Genomic DNA, 10333 nt, shown 5'->3' with positions numbered 1-10333 from the left:
GGAATATGTGGTTTTCAGCTGCCATGTGGTTATCTAACCAGGATATGAGTTTTATATTATTTTTGTTAATTTTATAATGTTAAACTTTAATAATAACAAGTAATTGTTGAGAACTGATTATCAAGAACTGCTTATCAAAGCTTGCATTGTTGATTAGTTGTTAGAATTCGATGAGAAATATGCCAAAGAATAAAATAATATGATACATAAACTTTTTAATGTATTTTATTTGTAAATTGTACTTATGTTGAAATTTAAAAATATATATTACAATACTATTTTTGTGTTCTATGAAAATTCTTGTTGCTCCATATAGACCAAATTTTTGATTAAGAACTGCCCCCCATCCAGTCAATGGTGTCCCGCTTTACCAATGTTAAAATCTGGTCACCATATTTGCATTTGGATTGTGACTTCACAATATTTTATTGACGTCACATATTATAAACTATGAAACTGTCCAAAAAACAGCATATTTAAAAGGAAAGAAGGGAACTAGGAGTGACTATAGAGTTGGAGGAGCTGAGAAGCAACCCGTCAGATACGCCAGAAATTATAGCACTCAGGGGGTTAATGGCTCGTACTTTAATTGGATATACAATTTTCTTTGAGTTTTGCAGTTGACAACTCTTCAAGGACAAATACTACACCCTGTGGGGCAGGAAAAAAAATAACAGATTGTCAGATAGACTAAAAAACAATTTAGCACTCAGCAAGAAAAGAAGTGAGAACCCGAGTTGAATCGTCCTATAAAGACAATGTCACCACAGCATTTCCTGATAAAAAGAAGAAAAGCGTCCCTAAACATGTCAGTCAGAGAATCCAGGTGAGCCAACGTGTTTTCCTTGAAGCACTGCCAAACATTTGACATAAACTTCAATTTGCAGCAATAAGCTTCAAGGTATCAATTAGAAGAGAAATTATCTTTTAGAAAAATAATCCAGGAAGAAATACGCTTAATGTTTTCCTCATAAGGCTCATTTTGTTTAATTGATCATAGGACCTGTCTGCTTAAAGACAGACCTCCCCATTATTCAATGTATATCAGATTGTTTTTCCTGTGTTGTGATCCAAAGAAAATGATAGGTAGATAGATAGATAGAGGGATAGATAGATGATAGATAGATAGATGGGAGATAGATAGATAGATAATAGGTGATACATAGACAGATAGACACACACATATACAATATACATAGGCAATTTTCCAGAGAATCAAAAGCCAAATAGAAAATGAGTATTGCTATGCCTTATAAAGGTTTTTCTTTAATTCTTCAATGCATACAACTTTACTTACTTGCTTACGTATTTTCTATTACCAAAACATACATGTTTTTTTTTTTTTAAATTCTGGAGTGTTCACAGTATTTTTTTTCCTCTCTTAAAGCTTAACGTGCAGACCTAATTGCATTGAAAAATAAAAGATTGCTCTGTTTTTATGCTTAAAAATTCAAGAAATCGCCAACTATTGAAGGAGGTTCTCTGGCATATAGAAAGTCAAATACTCAGGGAATTATAGCCACTTAATTTCCATTATTGATGCCAAAGTCTTGGCAACCCTTTCATTTCCCAGAAAACATACAATTTGGAAAGATTATTTTCTCCACTTATTCTTATTTCAAGATTCTCCAATACTGTAACAACCTCTAATCTACTACTATTATTAAAATACGTAAATAAATAAGTGAAAATAAAAGCCAACAGAAGAGAGCTCTAAATTTAGAAAGGGTAGAAAAACTAGCCGTTGGAACTGCCAAAACTGTTTCCTATAATTATTTAGCTATTTGTATAATTAGAATAATTTCAGTAGTAGTCATTTACTGTTCTTGCTATTGGGGGCAGGAGAGAGAAGAGAATTACCATATCAATATCACAGGAATTTTGTAAAATAAAAACAAAACAAAGAAAAAAAAAAAGAAGGGGTGTTATTTTGACACAGCTAGCAACTAAGGCTGTGTGGCTCTATTTCACTGGGACATTTGAAATGACATTTCTCTATTTTTTAGAAATCATTCACTTACAACAGCATTTATCATCCATCTCTTAGGTACTCAGCCTCAGCTACGGGAGCCCAGAGAAGAGGATGCGTTTCACGCTGCATACCGTCGGCCCACTGGGCAGCTCTTCTCACCACTTACCAGGTGTGTGATCAGAGCCAACACAAAATTGGCTTTGCTTTCATTTCTTTCATCTAGAAAAACAGGTAGAAAGTTCCTTCCCTCCAGGATGTTGTAAAGCATTAATAAAATTCCATTCGTAAGGCACTTGCAGTTGTGTCTAACACACATGAAACCACCCACTAGGCCCACATTAAAGGTTAGCTGTGTTTTCTGCTCTCAAAGAACATGTAACTTGCCAGAACATTTAAATACATATTTATTATACTACCACATGGCCATAGTATACACCACATAGAAGTATGTACAGTGCTCTAATAACAGCTACTTGCTTCTACAGAGTTCCATTTCCTACCTTTAGCTAAGGGAAGCATCTAATTTACTCTCCAGGCCACCAGGATTGATAGTAAAAGGAAGTGATATTCATAATTATTCTGAAACAATGCATAGACCAACACCTACCCAGGGAAACCCAAGTATGTGCTCTCTCTACTTTTATCTGGCTTAAACATGTGATTTTGATGGAAAAGGAAGAGGAGAGGTGAGGTCAAGGACAGCTGGATGTGTAAAACGGATGAACGTCCTAAATGGATGAAAATTTTAAGACACAGCAAATGATCTAGGATGGCCTGTGTGTGGAGATGTGGATACGGAGAATAAAAGAACAAAGGGTGAGATGGCCCATTCAACCATAGACTGACGTTTCATTTTATAGGTAATGAAAAATTATTGGATGGTTTTAATCATGGGCCGGACATTATGAAACTTGTCTTTAGAAAGAAAATTCTAGCTGCTTTGCCTGGAGGAGACTGGTGAACGGTACGTGCAGAAAGTTGGCTGCAGTAGTGTTACCTGGAAGTGGGGGAGACGGCAATTAATCCAGGGGCGTGGCAATGGAGAGAAGGGATGGGAGTGAGAGTCGTTTTGAAAACTCATTTGACAAGATGCATGGGGAAATTTGAAGTGCTGAAATTAAGGAAAGGGAGAAAATAAAACTGGCCCAAGTTCTAGGGTGGAAGACTGAATGAATGGCAATTAGCTGAGACAAAGACCGCAGAGCAGGGGCAGCCGGGAGAGCGTGGAGAATCACGCCCTGAACACACGCTCCGTGTTTCCGTGGCGCTGGGGCCGCCCAGCACACTGCACGCCATAGGCGCTGTGTTTTATTTGAAAGGACAGGATAGTTATAACATTTTCCTTATGTTCTGTCGAAATAAATTCAATGAGGTGTTTGGTAGACTACTTGTTCTCCATAAAGATCATTTTTTATAAGGCACTTGTTTTATTTTCCTTTAAGAGCAAAAAGGAAGTTTTTAATCACGATGCTCTTAACCCTTGCCACCTGGTATGGACTCATACTCCAGTGAACAGCTTCCTTTCCTCCTTAAGCAGACAGCAGTAACTGTACAACCAGGCTCACGCATGTAACCCCAGCACTGTGGGAGGCCAAGGTGGGAGGAAGCCTGCAGCACAGGACTTGGAGACCAGCCTGGGCAAGAGTGAGACCCCCGTTTCCACCAAAAAGAAAAATAGCTGCTATTGTTGTAGCTAATTTCAGCTACTCCAAAAGCCAAGGCAAGAGGATAGCCTGATCCCAGGTGTTTCAAGTTGCTGTGAGCTAGGCTGATCCACAGCACTCTAGCATGGAGGACAGAGTGAGCTTCTGTCTCATATATACATATATGTATGTATATAATAAACAGTACAATTACTAAATGTTTAAAATTTTAAAATTGATTTTGATGAATTTGACTGAATTACAGCTTAACCAAGACAGAATATTGTGGAACAATGTGTTTCTTTCCTTTTTCTCTATTGCAGGGCTGTGCTGGATGATGGCTAGAGAAGCCAGGCAGGGTCCAGTGACAGGGAGGGCACCACCCACATACTCAAAGGCTGCTCATGTCAGGGGCACCGGGTGTCCCAGGAGAGGCCCAGGGCAAAACTCACCAGGAGGCCCAATCGCAATGGTTTGTCCTCTTGGACTTTCAAAGTGTCTGGGATGGAAAAGTTTTCTTTAAAACCAAGTCTCTTGACTCTCCGCTTTAGACAAAGCATCACGAGATATGAATTGCTTTGGAATATGTGATACTGTACATTTGTAAAGTAGATACTTGGGGCTCAGCGCCTGTGGCTCAAGTGGCTAAGGCACCAGCCACGTACACCTGAGCTGGTAGGTTCAAATCCAGCCCAGGCCCGCCAAACAACAATGATGGCTGCAACCAAAAAATAGCCAGGCATTGTGATGGGTGCCTGTAGTCCCAGCTACTTGGGAGGCGGAGACAGGAGACTCAGTTGAGGTTGCTGTGAGCTGTGATGCCACAGCACTCTATCCAGGGTGACAGCTTGAGGCTCTGTATCAAAAAATAAATAAATAAACAAAGTAGCTACTTTGCACTGAAAAATTATAGTTCAACATACTGCATATACTTTAAAATTGTACTATATTTCAAATGCCTGATTCCTTTTCTTTAACTCAATTGATCTATTAAAATATTAAATATTCAATTACATTAAGGTAGATATTGAATTAAAAATTAGAAAGGAGTACAGTTTATCTGTAAAGAGATCAAGGTCATTTTCATGGAGCTCTGCCCCAGTAAAAATTTTTAAATAAAAATCTAATGAGCTCTGTCCCTCTGAGTGTCTGCTGTCCCCCTTTTGCTGGGCCACTGGGTGTCTATTCCTCAGGCACCCAGGAGAACAATCCTGCTTCCTGCTGGTGGTGATATAGACAGCAGGCAGCCCCTGTCACCCTTGCCAGGATGCTCTTCCTGGTGGACCATTTCCAGAGAGAGAAATTAGGAATATTTGGAAATGCATATGTCTATTTTTAAAAGTTGGCTACAATATTTCGATTCTGCCTGTATACCCTTGGCTAGCCTTAGCAACCATGCTCCTTTGATGTCCGGAAGGCTCTAACATCCGTTTCAAGGCAGAGTCTAGGCACAAGGGCCTGTACACCTATCCCATCCGAGTCATACTGAAATGTCTCCAGGAAGTCTAACACGGGCATAGAAAACTGTATTTGGGACAGAATGCTACTATTCCAAACTCGGATTGATGCTGAATACTGACTCAAAATTAGTTCCATTCTCTTTAACTTTGCCTACTAGTTAAGAATAGGCTTCTGTTCTATGATATGTAAAATAAATTAATTAACAGGATGAAATTCAGAGAGTCTGATTCCGAGAAAAATCTTCCTGAAACCTGGAAACGAAAGGAACTTTTCTCTGTTGTAAAATTCCAGTCATCTCAAAGCTGTTAAATTAAACAATTTCATCTTTAGAGAACTTGTTTTCTAGACACACAAAAATCCCACCACTGTCTATTTAGTCCTTTCTTTTACTATCTTTGTGAGGAAAAGAAAGCATTTGGAAAATTTTTCTAACTATAAGTGTTCTCACATTTCCTTGGAAAATATTGAGGCTATATTAAAGCAAATAGTTTCACTTATCATCAATCTTTAAATTCTTTTATTATAGGCCTAACATATGTATTGAACCTACCTAGTGAGAGGCATTCCATTATCTTTATTCAGCTTCTTTATATAGCATAGACTGCTTTGCTAAAATCATAAGATTTGACTGGCAAATACATTAGACTTAGGTTTTTAATAATGAAATAGTACTCATAAAACCAGTGTTAAACATGAAAATTTAAATCTTGCAAATGTGCTTTGCTTCTCTTTCCCAACTCTACCCCTGTGCTGAAAACTATGCTAATAATTTCCTCATTTTTCTAAAATACACCAGATTATGTGCGTACACCTCATCCCCAGATGAAGAGATTGTAGGGATTTAAACACTTTCTGACATTTGCTATTGTCAGACTTTTCATTTTTTCCCACTCTCATAGATTTAAAATAACTCAATGTAACCTTTATTTGCATTTGATCAACTCATAATGGGTTTGAATCATGAAGTTTTAATTGTCCATCAGTTGTTTTCATTTGGAACTGTATAGACCAGAATGTATACTTCTTCCTAAGTAAAATAAATTAGTTCACTGAAAATCATGAATAGGAATCGAGCCACTTTCAAATCACTTCACAGTGACATGTTTACTTCACTGAACTCTGAGAAGTGCACCCTTCTGAGTTCACACTGACAGGACATACTATGTGTACAAAAATGGGAACAATGCAGAGAAGATTGGCATCGACTCTGTGCAAAGATGACATGCACATTGGGAAGTGCTCCCAAACTTTTTCAAAAGGTGCATACTTTAGGAAAGCAGAAAAAGTAATGTCTAACGATCATCATATTTTCACTCACATTTGTTTTTTTTTCCATTTTAGGAACTTATGGGAAATGAGTTTAGTTGAATAATTTGGTCCACTAGCAAGCAGGTGAAATTCCACTTGCACAACTAATGCAATATTTACAAAGAAATACCTAACTCTAAATTGATCTCAATAATTAATCTGTGCATTTATGTATGCATGAATGAGTTCATTTCGGGGAGCCCCTGTGCTCATCTGTGTACCTCAGTGTAACAAAATCAGTGTTAGGGCATCTGTGTGTCATTTATTCATGCTGAAGTTGGTATTTAGAAAAAAACACCTACAGGTTTAATCTACAAAGTGACTTGCAAAAATGGTCTACATGTTTATTTTGGAAATTCTCCCTTTTATGAATTATGGCTAATATATCAACATCAGAATAATTGGAAAGAATGTAACAATACAATTTTACTTACTTATTGCTTTCTTTTAGCAGATAAATCTGAGTTCCACTTGTGGAATTTGTTCGGGGATCAAACTAAAGTGCTATTAGGATTAAGTAAAATTGATATGCAGGAAGATTAGCCACGTTTATCCTGGGATCTCTAACTCAGCATGTAGGTGACTATGTAGTTAGGATCAGAAGAACTCCTCTAAAGCGTTTAAATCTATACATTAGCTAAAGGAGAGCAAATGTGGCTTTTTTTCTAACTAATGAAACTGCTTAAAGTTTACTCTAAAAATCCATGTAGCATTTATTACAAAAACCCTTTCCAACAAGTCATGGGGCTTCATGGGTTTCACTGGGAACCTTCAATTCCTCAGAGTGCAAGTACATTTCAGGAGAGGGCACTGATTGGTCAGTGTGAATTCTGGCAATAGGGTCGCTGGATCAAATGTCTGCATTCCCAGCCAGTTACTGCAGTCAACTCTAATCGGCAGGCTCAGGGCTGTTTAATTTTTTATGTGGCAATCATCAAGGCTTCCGTCTTCCCTCCCATTTATTTATATTAATAATGGAACCCTAGTTGCTGTGCTCAGAGTGAAATATTCTTCTCAGAAACAGTTTACAGAGCCAAACTCCATTTCAGTGTCGAACAGAACTCAAGTCGTTGACTCATTGTTTTTGTTTTTCCAGATAATATTAAACATGTGTCCAAGATCATGTGTAGGGAACATGCTCAGAAAAGCATTCTGACTGCATTTGCTGTGCAAACTTTGATACCCACGGCCAGAACACATGTATTTTGATGTTGGCCAGATGTTGGGTAATTGTGCACACAAGTCAAGGGAAGAAAAGATGCTTCATTCATAACCTCAGCTCTCTGCCAGCCAACACTCGAAGGGAGGTTTTTATTTGTAGAGTAGAATAGAATCTAATTATTAACTGGGAAGAGCAGGTCATTCAACATAATACTTTTTGGCAGAATTCTCGTGGTAAAAAAATGAGCGATGAGGAAGCAATGTAATTTCCGATCATCTGTGATTGATTCTGTTGTACACTTCCAGGCCCTCCTTGCCATTCTTCATTTAGATCTATGAACTTGACTGAAAAATGCTGAGATGATCTGGGATTGTTTTATCATTTGCATAAGGATATTATAGGAAATACATCATAGATATGCAAAGAAGAAGTGAAAACTGTAACTAGTACACTAGAGTAAGTTTAGATGTTTAATTTTAATCATCTAGAAAAAGTACATCTTTGGCACAAAATATATGAATATTTCTCACACCTTGATTCAATTAGGTTATTCAGACAAGCCTTCATTATAGGATAGAACTCTCATTCACATCTGAGACTTGAGGCAAAATTAATTTTCCTTTCAGATGGTCTATAATAAAATTCTACTAGCATTGTCTCTCTTTAAGTCCCCTTGGATAAATGATCTTGGGAGTATTTCAAATTTCTTAAAATACTTGATGGAATGAATGAAACCAAACCCTGAAGAACTAAAGATAGTCAGTTAGCACATATGTCAGTATTAAACGGCCTCAAGAAAGCGAAGATCAAATGTTGAATTTGACAGATATGAATTTTGAGAAATCTGAATAAAACCTGAAAAGAGTTATACTTCTTTTCATTGGAAAGTAGCAAAATTTAACTAAAAAAAAAACTACCTCAATCATTTATTTCTATGTATAAAGTAGCAAGACATATGGAAATTGAAGTAGGCAAATCTTTCTGCTTTTGACTAAAGAGAACTGGGTCAGAATTAAATGGTTAATGTATTCAAAAAATAAAACTATGATGCATCTACATAGAAATTCTATCCAATTTTTAAATTGGGGATTATACAAAATTAATTTATACATAAGTAGAGGGCATGTGAAATCTGAGTCCATATTGATGTGGAGAACTAATCGTGTACCCGTAAGGTCCATGAAAGTGGTCAACATCACAAATGCATTCTGTGAAGTATCTAGTAAAGCCCATTTAAGTTCTCATCCAGAGTGCTGAGAAGAAAATTATTTTGTAGAGACTGCAACAATGACTGTGGTCAGAATAGATACCGTACACATAGATGGTATGGGAAGAAATGGAACATTCATCAGTATGACAGTGTCACTGCATGCCACAGAATTAGAATTCAGTTATTCTTGCATAAGAAAGATTTTATACACAAAATAAGCTATAAATATTAACAATGCCAATAGACCGTAAAAATCCTTGCATTTCCAGCAAACACTTCAGAGCCTGGCAACATGCCCATCTGAACCATTTCAAAGTGAATGAATGAAGGAAGAAATGAAATTTTTTAAAAAATCAATTTCTATTAAAAATCCTACAAATTTTATATTATTGTTCACAGCATCACAAACAAGAAGAAAAAGCAGAATAATTATACCTGACTGGGGAAAACTTTTCATCCTATTTATTTAGTGCCACTTTATCATCTTTAAAATTCTCTATCTGACATCTTTACCGTTGGTTGACAATCACTCAGGAGGTCAGGCGCCTGACAATGTTTGGGATTAGCATGAAGACAAAATATACTTTTATGATTTAAACTATGTATCAAACTAACATGTATCATCAACCAAGAATTACATTTGATTAGTCATGGCACCTAAGAAGTATCTGGAAATTGAATAAAGCAGAGGACTTTGTTGTGTGATTCTCTCATTCAGCTTAATTACGTATAATTTCCACTCTGAGGCAGTGTGTAAATAATAGGATAGGGCCGATGGTGATTCCTAAAGTGTCAGAACACCTCTTTGATACCAAAACAGAAGTTTGGGGTGAATTTAAATAAAGATATATATTGTGCTCACTTAACCATTACTAAGAACTTTAGCAAAGATGTTCTTCCATAACAACAAAACAAGTGAATACGTTGGAAACTTCTCAATTGTGTTAACTTTCTGTACTACTTTCAAGCAAAAAAATATTTAATAGCATTCATTGTCATTTGATGTATGTAATTGATTACTAACATAACCTGAAATGGTTAGTAAAAATCTCTGAACTTAGAAAACTGAATTCAAAATCAGGGATCCAGACTCGTAACTAGTTTTTTTTTAATCTGTGGGATTACTGGCAATTAGTTGTAACTGTACCTAAAATACCGAATACCTGAATCTTCAATTCAGGAAGAACTCAGAAAATAGTGGTCCTTAAAATATTATATCATCAAAGGAGAAAATTCTACAAAATCCAACAGAAAATTGTCTCAAGACGTGTCGGAGAATAGGATTAAAGGATACATTTTCTACCTGAATATTCTTTAATGATTACCTTCAGAAAATAAACAAAAGATGTGAATTTAAATTATAAGTGAAATAACAGTGTAAAAATATTCTTTATTTATTATTTGTTTTAATTTCAGAATATTATGAGAGTACAAATCTTTTGTTTATATGAATTGCTATTGTACGTTTTAAGTCAAAATGATAAATGTGCCCATCCTCTAGGTAGCGTGCATTGTACACACTAGGTGTGACTTTACCTCTCCCCTCCTGCCCCTTCCCACCTACTTGTTTTCTTTTT

At 36.4% G+C, this 10333-nt stretch overlaps 1 pseudogene; it reads left to right on the top strand.

The window, feature by feature from the left end:
- Window positions 1–6231: 6231 nt before the first annotated feature.
- On the top strand, window positions 6232–6328 carry LOC111727696 (annotated as a pseudogene).
- Window positions 6329–10333: the final 4005 nt, after the last annotated feature.

This window comes from Otolemur garnettii, unplaced genomic scaffold (assembly GCF_000181295.1).
Source record: "Otolemur garnettii isolate 467f Iridium unplaced genomic scaffold, OtoGar3 scaffold00118, whole genome shotgun sequence".
NCBI classification, from domain to species: Eukaryota; Metazoa; Chordata; class Mammalia; order Primates; family Galagidae; genus Otolemur; species Otolemur garnettii.
The sequence above is the reverse complement of the archived record's forward strand: the minus strand, read 5'-3'. Positions and strand labels throughout refer to the sequence as shown.